The sequence below is a fragment of the Chiloscyllium punctatum genome, chromosome 32 (genome assembly GCF_047496795.1).
Source record: "Chiloscyllium punctatum isolate Juve2018m chromosome 32, sChiPun1.3, whole genome shotgun sequence".
NCBI classification, from domain to species: domain Eukaryota; kingdom Metazoa; phylum Chordata; class Chondrichthyes; order Orectolobiformes; family Hemiscylliidae; genus Chiloscyllium; species Chiloscyllium punctatum.
In genome coordinates this window covers 5380054-5393862 of record NC_092770.1, presented here as the reverse complement: position 1 = coordinate 5393862, position 13809 = coordinate 5380054, and the positions used below count along the sequence as shown (strand labels likewise).

The window sequence follows — 13809 nt, the reverse complement described above, 5'->3', positions numbered from 1 at the left end:
AATAATAATGACTACATAACTGACTAAGGAAATGAGATGTTTGTAAATAAAAGTTAAGGATGGAAAACAAGAATAATAAAATATTTGAAAATTGTTAAATTGAAGTGATTACAAGTTTGAACCCCTCATTTGACAAATAGACAGTACTAGGGTTCATGAAATTAGTAAAAATTGTTCAGTGTCATACTACATGACAACTAATACTATTGCAAACGAAATATTGGAGTGTGTAAGCTGACCTTTCAGATACATGTTCAACTGTAGAACCAGGTTAAAGTTTAGAAATTGCTGTTGCCATAAAATTTTATGCTGAGACCAACCAAGCAGGGTTGTGTAGCAAATGTTGGAACAGAGGTATAATGGAAACAAGACTGCAAAAAGACAAAGTAATGCAAGTTAATGTATTTGATTTGTGTAAAACCACAATTACTATGATAGATTGGGGCATGTCAGAGACAGTACCTTGCACAACTATAGGAATGCAGGAACAGACTAATGTGCTTACTCAAACAAATGGAAGGAGCATTACAGGAATTGGAGAGATTCTTTTGAGAAAGCTATCAGGGTGAATATTTCTTTTTCATACTTTGAACACAATGAGCTCCAATAAAATGCTTCAATGTCAAGCGACTTGGCAGTAAAGCAAAACAGCTCAAAAAGGGTTATCTGTGATACCTGATAACACTGTCATATACCATCAAATCAATATACCATGATTCCTTCTCCAGTACTATAAGTGTAGCTATCTGGTAAGACCAGTAAAGATATGCCGAAGAAGCCTGAAGTTTACTTGGAAGGAAGGTATTGTCAAAGTTGTGCAGCTTCTTCAAAATGGTCTCTTCAAACAAACAACCATGAAGTGCTGCAGAATTAGCCCATTTTTGTCCACAAAACTATCAAGGATGTCTCGGATACATTATTAGCAAAACAAAAATCCTCATCACTTTTTTCGTTTACTGATAGAACTATGTGATAATGAAGATAATTCCACAAGAGATACAAACTTTCCCAGTAACCACTCGTACGTATACTACTGATAAAGGTCTTGTGTTCCATCTGCACAATGTTGAAATCTATAATATTTTTACCTCAATATAGACACAGTGGCATCCATAGTATCTGTAAGGCATTGTATTTGGCAGTACTGATCAGACAATGTATTGCCCGCGATTTCATCAGCATTCATAACTTCATTCTGAAATTCACAGGTCGTGCACCCTCACATTTCCTAAAAGTAAGGGCCTGTTTCCACACTGTGGGAATCTAATCTAATCTAATGTTCACTGGGGTTTGCACTTACATGCAGAATCATAAAATATGTCATGGTGTGACATGGATCCAGACCTATCAATGCCTGCTTTTCTGAAAGGTCTGAGAGTGGTGTAATCCTTGTGCCATCCCCATTTTGAAGGGATGAGAAAAGTGGAAAGAAGCCTTCAAGGAAAGCAATTTTGTGTAGTAATGTTTCATAAAAAGTATGCATTAACAAAGGATGGACGCAAAATGCAACTGCACAAAATGTCATGTTACAAGCAGGGTAAGACTGTACTCGGCTGGTATGTTGAAGTTGAAAAGGGTGGAGCTGGAAAAGCACAGCAGGTCAGGCAGCATTTAAGGAGCAGGAGAGTCAATGTTTTGAGCGTAAGCCCTTCCAAAGGCCAACTTTGTATTAAAAACTGAACTGCAACGTGAGGACCTAGGTGCACACTTTCAACATGTATGTCATGTTTCAACCAGGTGAGGAGGGAAATCAGCTTCCCCCTTTCTAATTACCCGTCTGTCAATTGCAACAATTTTATTTTAATATGCAACTGCCACATAGATTGGAAGAAAATGATCAAACAGTCTTGGGTTTAAAAGAGAGCATGTCTGTAATAGACAGGGAAGGTAAATAGAATAGAATCCCCACCAGTGCAGAAACAGGCCATCTGGCCCATCAAATCAGCAGTGATACTTCAAAGAACACCCACTCTATTTGTGAAACCCTGCATTTACCATGGCTAATCCAGCTAGCCTCCACATGCTGGGTCACTACAAGGCAGTTTAGCTTGGCCAATTTTAACCATTCACTGCCCACTTCGATAAATTATATACCAGATTCAGGCCTTTTAAAAATGGATCGGAGTTGTATAAATATCACTACCACACAACATAAAGATCATGCATGCTCAAAGAGGTCACATGGAAAATCTACCACACATCTTTAACAGTGTGGAGATTTAACAAGTGTTAAATACAAATAAAATACAATATTGTACAATATTGGCAGTTTTGGCTGTTGTATTAACTTAAAATGGTCATTGTTCAGAATGAGCCTTCCTGCAGCACAGGAACCATTTTAAAGTGGGTTCAGCTCTGTTCAGAGAGGCATGGTGCATCCGAGAATAGCCTTTGCCTAAGATTTTCCCACTTACAAGTTTTTATTTCTCAACTACAGGTTTCTTCACTAATCGTTTCTTGCCTGTGGTTTCTTTACTTTCAAGATCACTTTCCCATGAATTTCCTTCTTACTGATATTGAAGGAGCCAGGCATGCCCTGTCCCCTTATTTGCACCAGGGAACCTTCCTCCTGATATGATCTGGGACTAAAGATTCTCCACATCAACACTACTATCAACCATAGCTTTCTTTATTGTGGCCTGGGACATCTCCTTGCAATCGGTGCTGAATAAGTGTACATCAGATCAAATGTGTATCATTGCTTTTTTACTCCATGCAGTTGGGATTACAGACCCTAACCTATAACACTAACATGCCTGCCTTTGCAGCTCTGAATACTGTAACATTTCTTTCCACAGGAAACAGTTGGGTTCCCCTTATCTTGCTAGTCGAGTGCTTAACCCCCTCCCAATTACAGTTCTATAGCTGTACAAGACAAGTGTTTCCCGCTTGGAAATTGTCCATCCCACTGTGCAGAAGAATAACCTATATTTTAGTCGACAAACTGAAAACAGCAATATTAAGAATGAAACAGCAGGTGCAAATTTTCTCAGAAACTTTCATTAACTTGCAATTTATCATTGAATACCACATCAGTTTATAGAAATATACAATTTTAGTAGTATCACACTTACAGAACAGCATGTACTTTGGTTATTGTGAACAAATATTCCTGTGGTAATTAAGGGTCAGAAGCCTGTAGCACAAAGGAGGAGTGGAACAAAGAATGGAGTAATCAAGTATGCTGAAGTGGGGAGGCAAGTAAAGAAGGTCTAGTAAGAACAAGTTGTCAAATTGTCACATAAGATGTCAGTATATTGGGCATGATCTACTTTGGTGAATTCAACAACCACAACCACTTCCATTTAGAAGGAAAAGGCTAGCAGATATATGGGAACACACCACCTACAGGTTCCCCTTCCAGTCACTCACCATCCTGACTTGGAAATATAATGCTGTTCCTTCACTGTTGCTGGGCCACAATCCTGGAATTCCCTCCCTAAGGGCATTTTGGGTCATTCTACAGCACGTGGACTGCAGCAGTTCAAGAATGCACCTCACTATCATCTTCCCAAGGGCAACTAGGAGTGGACAATAAACATTGGCCCAGCCAGCGATGTCCATATCCTCATAATGAATAAAATAAACACAGCATATGGTGGGGAAGAAGTGGTTTCAAAGGCCTGTGAGAAAAGGCTTGGAAACAGGGTTGGTAGTTAGTAATCATAGTGGTTTAATTATGAATTTGTAGGAAGGCAAGGGGGTGTTGGCTGTGAGACTTGTTGATTTGAAGCAGCAAAGGTGGAGGTAAAAATAAAATTGGGAAGCCAAAAGGTTCAAAGATGAGGCCACTGAGCTTTGTACCAAAATATTTCACACAGTCAGGAGGCTGCGGGGAGTTGCGAATACGATCCGGTCTGTCACTGGGACCAGCTTTCCATCCAGGGGCTCTATTTGCACTTCCCCATCTCAGGAACATCGGGGACCCGTCCGGCCCTGGTGGTGTTCTCCTCCACCTGGTCTGTCAGGTGGAGAATGCAGATTTTTGGGTGCGCTTTCCAGCAGATTCAGGAAAGGGTTCACCGCTGTTGTCGGAATTTTGAATGGAGCTCCCAAATTTTGACATTGATCTCTCTCTCATTACACCTGCTCTGCAACTTTGGCACTGAATTCCGGATTCTGTTCTTTTGCCCTGATGGACTTTTTATGATATGATCTGCCTGTAAAGCAATATACTGGCAGGGAGATTTGCTAATGCTGCTTGGGAGGATTTAAACTAGAAAGTTGTGGGGGGTGGTGGGACCCAGGGAGATAGCGAGGAAAGATTTCAATCTGAGACTGGTACAGTTGAGAACAGAAGCGAGTCAGCAGTCAGGGCAGGCAGGGACAAAGCAGAGCACAAGGTAGGACTGATAAATTACACTGCATTTATTTCAATGCAAGAGGCTGAACAGGGAAGGCAGATGAACTCGGCATGGTTAGGAATATGGGAATGGGATAACATCGCAATTACAGAAACATGGCTTAGGGATGGGCAGGACTGGCAACTTAATGTTCCAGGATACAAATGCTACAGGAAGGACAAAAAGGGAGGCAAGAGAGGAGGGGGAATGCCGTTTTTAATACGGGATAACATTACAGCTGTACTGAGGGAGGACATTCCCAGAAATAAACCTAGGAAAGTTATTTGGGTGGAACTGAAAAATAAGAAAAGGATGATCACCTTATCGGAATTGTATTAAAAACCCCCTAATAGTCAGAGGGAAATTTAGAAACAAATTTGTAACAAAATCTCAGTAAGAATAATAGGGTGGTTATGGATGGGGATTTTAACTTTCCAAAAATAGACTGGGAATGCCATAGTGTAAAGGGTTTAGATAGAGAGGAATTTGTTAAGTGTGTACAAGAAACTTTTCTGATTCAGTATGTGGATGTACCTATTAGAGAAGGTGCAAAACTTGACCTACTCTTGGGAAATAAGGCAGGGCAGGAGACTGAGGTGTCAGTGGGGGAGCACTTTGGGGCCAGCGACCATAATTCTATTAGATTTAAAATAGTGATGGAAAAGGATAGACCAGATCTAAAAGTTGAAGTTCTAAATTGGAGAAAGGTCAATTTTGACGGTATTAGGCAAGAACTTTCAAAAGCTGATTGGGGGCAGATGTTCACAGGTAAAGGGACGGCTGGAAAATGGAAAACCTTCAGAAATGAGATAACAAGAATCCAGAGAAAGTATATTCCTGTCAGGGTGAAAGGAAAGACTGGTAGTACAGGGAATACTAATGCCAGAAGAAATTGAGGGTTTGGTTAAGGAAAAGAAGAAATCATATGTCAGGTGTAGACAGGATAGATCGCGTGAATCCTTAGAAGAGTATAAAGGCAGGGAAATCAGGAGGGCAAAAAGGGGGCATGAGACAGCTTGGGCAAATAGAATTAAGGAGAATCCAAAGGGTTTTTACAAATACATTAATGACAAAATGGTCACTAGGGAGAGAATAGGGCCCCTCAAAGATCAGCAAGACACCCTTGTGTGGAGCCGCAGGAGATGGCGGAGATACTAAACGAATATTTTGCATCAGTATTTACTGTGGAAAAGGACATGGAAGATGTAGAATGTAGGGAAATAGATGGTGACATCTTGAAAAATGTCCATATTACAGAGGAGGAAGAGCTGGATGTCTTGAAACTCATTAAAGTGGATAAATCCCCAGGACCTGATCAGGTGTACCCTAGAACTCTGTGGGAAGCTAGGGAAGTGATTGCTGAGATATTTGTATCATCAATAGTCACAGGTGAGGTGCCGGAAGACTGGAGGTTGGTTAATGTGGTGCCACTATTTAAGAAAGGTGGTAAAGACAAGCCAGGGAACTATAGACCGGTGAGCCCGACGTCAGCGTGGGCAAGTTGTTGGAGGAAATCCTGAGGGACAGGATGTACATGTATTTGGAAAGGCAAGGACTCATTCGGGATAATCAACATGGCTTTGTGCATGGGAAATCATGCCTCACAAACTTGATTGAGTTTCTTGAAGAAGTAACAAAGAGGATTGATGAGGGCAGAGCGGTGGATGTGATCTACATGGACTTCAGTAAGGCGTTCGACAAGGTTCCCCATGGGAGATTGGTTAGCAAGGTTAGATCTCACGGAATACAGGGAGAACTAGCCATTTGAATTCTGAACTGGCTCAAAAATAGAAGACAGAGGGTGTTGGTGGAGGGGTGTTTTTCAGACTGGAGGCCTGTGACCAGTGGGGTCCCACAAAGATCAGTGCTGGGTCCACTACTTTTCATCATTTATATAAATGATTTGGATGTGAGCATAAGAGGTATAGTTAGTAAGTTTGCTAATGCCACCAAAATAGAAGGTGTAATGGACAGCGAAGAAGGTTACTTCAGATTACAAAGGGTTCTTGATCAGATTGATCAATGGGCTGAGAAGTGGCAGATGGAGTTTAATTTAGATAAGTGTGAGGTGCTGCATTTGGGAAAGCAAATCTTAGCAGGACTTATACACTTAATGGTAAGGTCCTAGGGAGTGTTACTGAACAAAGAGACCTTGGAGTGCAGGTTCATAGCTCCTTGAAAGTAGAGTCACAGGTAGACAGGATAGTGAAGAAGGCATTTGGAATGCTTTCCTTTATTGGCCAGAGTATTGAGTACAGGAGTTGGGAGGTCATGTTGTGGCTGTACAGAACATTAGTTCGGCCAGTGTTGGAATATTACGTGAATTCTGGTCTCCTTCCTATCAGAAAGATGTTGTGAAATTTGACCGGGTTCAGAAAAGATTTACGAGCATGTTGCCAGTGTTGGAGGATTTGAACTATAGGGAGAGATTGAATAGGCTAGGGCTATTTTCCCTGGAGTGTCTGAGGCTGAGGGGTGACCTTATAGAGGTTTACAAAATCATGAGGGAAATGGATAAGATAAATAGACAAAGTATTTTCTCTGGGTGGGGGAGTCCAGAACGAGAGGGCATAGGTTTAGGGTGAGAGGGGAAAGATATTAAAGAGACGTAAGGGGCAACTTTTTCACACAGAGGGTGGTACATGTATGGAATAAGCTGCCAGAAGGACTGGTAGACGCCAGTACAATTGCAACATTTAAAAGGCATCTGAATGGGTATATGAATAGGAAGGGTTTGGAGGGATATGGGCCGGGTGCTGGCAGGTGGGACTAGATTGGGTTGGGATATCTGGTCTTTTTACTGCTGTACATCTCTATGACTCTATGACTAATCCCTTAGGGCAGAGGATAGGGAAGAGAGAAGTATGGGCCACACAATAGGGTGAAATGTGGTAAAAGGAAGAATGGAAACTGGAGGAAAAGAGAGCAGAGCTGGAGGAAGCCATATGAGCAGCCCTGATCAGAAACACAAAGAAATTCATGAGCCTCCCATGTTTATTCTAAGTAATAAGGTTTGAAACTGAAAAGGGGATTCAACAAACAATTATAAAGTCATAGAGATGTACAGCATGGAAACAGACCCATTCGGTCCAACCCGTCCATGCCGACCAGATATCCCAACCCAATCTAGTCCCACCTATCAGCACCCGGCCCATATCCCTCCAAACCCTTCCTATTCATATACCCATCCAAATGCCTCTTAAATGTTGCAATTGTACCAGCCTCCATGACATCCTCTGGCAGCCCAATCTACACACGTACAACCCTCTGCGTGAAAAAGTTGCCCCTTAGGTCTCTTTTATATCTTTCCCCTCTCACCCTAAACCTATGCCCTCTAGTCCTGGACTCCCTGACCCCAGGGGAAAGACTTTGTCTATTTATCCTATCCATGCCCCTCATAATTTTGTAAACCCCTCTATAAGGTCACCCCTTAGCCTCCGACGCTTCAGGTAAAACAGCCTCAGCCTGTTCAGCCTCTCCCTGTAGCTCAATATGGCAAATTATTTTGGGATTATTCTTATCCTTTGGAATGATCCTGAAATAGCAGGAATATTTGGTGACTGCCACAACTACAGACCAGGCATGGTTCAGTGTGGTCAGTATATTAAGAATTTGTATGTATTTAATTATAGCCCTTTTTTAGTTTTCAAATATTGCAATATAAAAAAAGCCAGCAGAGCAGTTTTATGGTATAAAGAAAAGTTTGTTTACTTGTTTAATTACTGGAAGTTATTTAACTGAAATATGATTCAGTTATTACCTAACAAATTATTGTTGCAGACTTTGACTTGATTGAAGATCCAGAAGCAATGATTGAAAACTTGAGGCCAGACTCAGTTCATATGTTGGCCTCTAGAGCTAGATTGTTGGAGATTGGTCCTACAGGTGCAATAAACAGAACCAAATTCTGGAAGATAGAGAAGGCTCCTTCACATCATGTTCACTGCACTGCAAACTGTGATTTATGGAAGTCTGGTTCAGTTCAACAGTCCTCAATAACTTCCTGTTTCCCCATTGAGAAGCAACAACTGAGTCAAAGTATTTGCTCATGGTCATTGCACAAAATAATTGCCCACAGCCAGACATTAAGACAATGTAAAACTAAAAATGGCTGCTATCGCAAAACTGTGGAATCACACTTCCATATTAGGTATTGGCTGAGTATAGGTCTGGGGCACAGACCCATCCATTTTCTTTTGGTCATGCTAAAGTCCCACCATTGACGGGAGATTTATTCTCACACTTGCAGCAATACCTGATGCCTATGCAGTGTGTGCTTTTACCTCCATAAAACCAAATACAGGGGTGTATTGGAGTCACACTGGATAAAAGGTGCATCTAAGTGAATTAATGGAAGGTGCATACGGAATTGGTCAGTTAGCATTTAACTGTATCAGCATTAGAACGGATGGCTTTCATTCTGTCAAATATTTGGTGAGATAGGAAGAACAACTAACAACTCATTCTCAAGGAATTTCCGTTTAACCCTGGAAGTGTTCATCGAATTTCAAAAGGTCGCTTTGTTTGATTTCTTTTCTCTTCTGTGGTAAGTACGGTTTGGTTACAATACAGCTGCATCCACAAGTGCTGTTATCTGATTTCTGAGAGCCATTCTGTAAATTCATTGTGTCCATTGAAAGACAAATTATCTTTGTTTATAAAATACATGATACTATAACTACACAGTTGTGACAGGGAGAGAGAAGAAGCAATGTTGCTATTTGAAGTGATGAGGCCAAATCTGTGGCTGGTCAGGCTGGTTGTGGTAGGTCAAGCTGGTGAAATGCAATTCTGCAGTTCTGTACCCTGTGGATTTATACTCATTGGCTTTCTTGAAGGAGCTGTGGTGGGCATTAGTGGAATTGATTAGTGAACTCGTGAGAAAGCAAATGAAGAATGCAAGAGGTGAGTTGATTCAACAATCATAGTTTAATCATAGAAAGTAAAACAGGGTGAGGGCAAGTGTTATGTACAAGGTATATTTGAGGAAGGTTGGGCAGAAGTCCAAATGAGGGAGTAAGCAAGAAACCAGAGGGTATGAGAAGTTCAAATAAAAATGAAATTATTAAGGGCAATGAATCATTCAGCATAGTAAGGAGACAAGAGAATGGAAGAGAATTTGGTGAGATCAGCATTGAAAGATTACAGTGAGGCATGGTAAATTGAAAATACACATCATACATTTTTGCCTAACCTTAGAGAATAATAATACCACCATCCTACTGCCTCAATTAGACATAATCATAAAAATACCTATATATTCCCATAAGTTCAATACATACTAATGTGTTCTACTTACATGTGTGAAGTATCAGGAAACTATTGCAACCATAATTTTTCTACAGGAATATCACTTGTCCTATCTGATTGCGAAAAGGATCATAACATGGGATGATAAATCAAGAATGTGCAACCAAAAATTCAAATAATTTTGTCAGTTGGCAAATTAGAATAGGCAAAGTGCAAATTATGTTTCTCAATATTTCATTTTTAAATATATCTACATTTGAGGCTAATTCGATTTTCCTAGCACATCATACAACACTAATTAAGAGTTAAATGTATTTTTCTTTATCAAGGTCAAATTAACATTAACCCTAACTGTATTGTAACTGTATAAAAGATTTCCTTTCCCCATCCTAATTCCTGAGGACTTCCACTGGATTAGTCCAACTGATGGACCCGTACTGCAGTGGTTTGGCACTGACATCTGTAAGACAGTGGCCAGAAAATCCTCCCGCTCTTACTGCCTATTATCAGATACATTAGAAATATTGCAAAGAAGCTTGCTTGGCCACTTTACGAATGGATATTTAGTTAGCAGTCGGAAAGGCAAATGTAATGTTAGAATTAATTTCAAGAGGACTAGAATACAAAAGCAGGGATATACTGCTGAGACAGTGTAAGGCTCTGGTCAGACCACATTTGGAATTCTGCAAGCAGATTGGACCACATACCAAAGGAAGGATGTTGTGACCTTAGAGGGAATCCAGAGGAGGTTTGCAAGAATCATCCCAAGAATGAAGGGCTTGTCATATGAGCAGTTGAGCACACAATAGAGTTTAGAAGAATGAGAGGGGATCTGAGTGAAACTTGCAGAATACTTGGAGGCCTGGATAGAGTGGAGAAGATGTTTCCACCAGTAGGAGAGACCAGGGTCGAGTGAAGGGATGTCCCTTTAGAACTAAGATGAGGAAGAATTTCTTCAGTGAATCTGCAGAACTCATTGCCACAGGAGGTTGTAGAGGCCAATTCATTGAGTGTATTTAAGACAGAGATTGATTAGTAAGGGGATCAAGGATTATGGGTGAAGGCAAGAGAATGGCACTGAGAAACAACAGCCATGATTAAATGTTGGAGAAGACTCGATGGGCCAAAGGGCCTAATTCTACTTCTATACCTTATAGTCTTATTGACTAACAAATCCTAGATGAGACTCAAACCTGAAGTTCCTGATCAATGCATAGGGATGCTATCACTGTGCCACAACCCCATTATGCATGTTTTTTTGTAATAAAAGTTATGACAAAGTTCACTTCCCAAGGCTGCACAAAATTACATAGAGTTGTGAACATAGCCCAGTCCATCATGCCAATGAGAGATGGAGAGGTGGTGGAATGATCATAATGAGTTATCAAGGTGATGGTGTCAAAACAGGACAGTAAGATTTTACAGATACAAAACAACATGGTGGCATCACACGTAGTGCAACATGAACCCAAGATCATGGTTGAGGCTGTCTTCATCGGTATGGAACATAGCAATCAGTTTCTGCTCGGCGATTCTGTGTTGTATATCTTGAAGGCTGCCTTGGAGGACACTTACCTGCACATCAGATGTTGAATTTGAATTTATTTATTTAAATGTCATTTTGGTTTCTTCTTCTCAATTATATTGGAATATTTCTACCTTTCTTCACTCTTGTACATCTACACTCGTGTACAAAAGATGGAAAATTATCGGCCGATTAGACTAATCTCGGTTGTAGGTAAAATTCTAGAATCCATCAATAAGGATGAGATTTCTAAATTCTTGGAAGTGCAGGGTCAGATTAGAACAAGTCAGCATGGATTTAGTAAGGGGAGATCATGCCTGACAAACCTATTAGAATTCTTTGAAGATGCAACAAGTAGGTTAAACCAGGGAAACCCAGTGGATGTTATCTGCTTAGACTTCCAAAAAGTCTTTGATAAGGTGTCTCACGGAAGGCTGCTGAGTAAGGTGAGGGCCCATGGTGTTCAAGGTGAGCTACTGGTATGGATTGAGGATGGCTGCTGGACAGAAGGCAGAGTGTAGGGATAAAAGGCTCTTTTTCGGAATGGTAGCTAGTGACAAGTGATGTCCCGCAGCATTCAGTGTTGGGGCCACAGCTATTCACTTTATATATTAATGATCTGGATGAAGAGACTGCAGGCATTCTGGCAAAGATTGCCACTGATACAAAGTTAGGCGGACAGGCAAGTAGTACTGAGGAGGCTGCAGAGGCTGCAGAAAGATTTAGACAGTTTAGGAGAGTGGTGCAGGAAACAGCTGATGAAATTCAACGTGAGCAAATGCGAGGTCTTGCACTTTGGAAAAAAGAACACAGGCATGGATTATTTTTTAAAGGGTCTGAAAATTCATAAAGACAAAGAACAAAGGGATTTGGAAGTGCTCACCCAGGATTCTCTAAAGATTGACTTGCAGGTTGAGTCTGTGGTTAAGAAAGCAAATGCAATGTTGTCATTTATCTCAAGAGGGTTGGAATATACAAGCAGCGATGTGCTACTGAGACTTTATAAAGCTTTATTTAGGCCCCATTAGAATACTGTGTCCAATTCTGGGCCACACACCTCAGGAAAGATATACTGGCACTGGAGCGTGCCCAGCAGAGATTCACACGGATGATCCCTGGAATGGTAGGCCTAACACACAATGAACAGCTGAGGATCCTGGGATTGTATTAGTTAGAGTTCAAAAGGTTGAGGGAAACCTAATACAAGCTTACAAGGTAATGGATGGCTTAGAAAGGCTGGATACTGGGAAATTGTTTCTGTTAGTCAGGGATACTAGGACCTGTGGGCACAGCCTTAGAATTGGAGGGGTTCAATTTAGAATGAAAAATCAGGAGATATTTGTGGGCGGCACGGTGGTTAGCACTGCTGCCTCACAGCACCAGAGACCCGGGTTCAATTCCCGCCTCAGACGACTCTGTGTAGAGTTTGCACATTCTACCCGTGCCAGCGTGGGTTTCCTCCGGGTGCTCCGGTTTCCTCCCACAATCCAAAAAATGTGCAGGTTAGGTGGATTGGCCACGCTAAATTGCCCATAGTGTTAAGTGAAGGGGTAAATGTAGGGGAATGGTTCTGGGTGTGTTGCACTTCGGCGGGTCGGTGTGGACTTGTTGGGGCGAAGGGCATGTTTCCACACTTAAGTTAAGTAAGTAAGTAATATTTCTTCAGCAAGAGAGTGGTGGACTTGTGGAATTCACTGCCACAGAGCGTAGTGGAGGCTGGGACGTTAAATGTCTTCAAGGCAGAGGTTGATAAATTCTTGATCTCTCAAGGAATTAAGGGCTACGGGGAGAGTGTGGGTAAGTGGAGTTGAAATGCCCATCAGCTATGATTGAATGGCAGAGTGGACTCGATGGGCCAAATGGCCTTACTTCCATTCCTATGTCTTAGAGTCTTCTAGAAATGAAATTAACTGATTTACTGACAATCTAGAGCTGGATAAAGATAGTAGTTAAATTAGTTGCTGATACCAAATTGTGTCGGAACCTAAGGACAAAGAAAATGATTTCCAGTGGAACAGTATAGAATGGGAAAGCGAATCCAGATTGACAAATGGGTAACAACGCAAACAAGTATGTTAATGCACGAGGTGTACACGATTCAAGTTTGAAGATGGGATTTCTGTGGTTTGGTGGTACTGTCAGTACATCTGAACCAGGAGACAAAAGTTCAAGTCCCACCTGCTCCAGAAGTATGCAATAACATCTCTGAATAGGTTGCTTAGGAAAATAACACAGATGAATGATTGGGCTCTTGCAGTACAATGGGATTGACCCTCCCACCAAGCCAGAAGGCTCAGGTTCAAGTACCACCTGTGCCAGAGGAGTATTACACAGGTTGACTAAAGATATCTAACAGAGGTGAGTGGAGGTTAAAAGGATACATTTCTCACTTACTAAAATTTAAGTGAAGTCTTAGGATACTCAGGCTAAACTGAAAGGGTTTTTCAAACTTAACTCTTAATATAAAACTACAGCGACAACAATATGGTTTTATATAATTATGATAAGATTATATGTTATCCATTGTATACCCTTCTGAACATATCTAACCACTACTCAAGGAGGATATTCTAGTTTTGGAGATCATGTTGGGCAAGAGAGGAATCAAATTCCTTATTCTAATATTTGTTGTCAGACTTGGTTTTTTGAGTTACAATTCAAAGGAATTCAGGAATTATAAATAATTAAAGA

At 41.0% G+C, this 13809-nt stretch overlaps 1 protein-coding gene across 2 annotated transcripts in view; it reads right to left on the bottom strand.

The window, feature by feature from the left end:
- Window positions 1-13809, bottom strand: part of kcnd2 (potassium voltage-gated channel, Shal-related subfamily, member 2) — a 506561-nt gene that overhangs the window by 398479 nt on the left and 94273 nt on the right. The window lies entirely within an intron of this gene.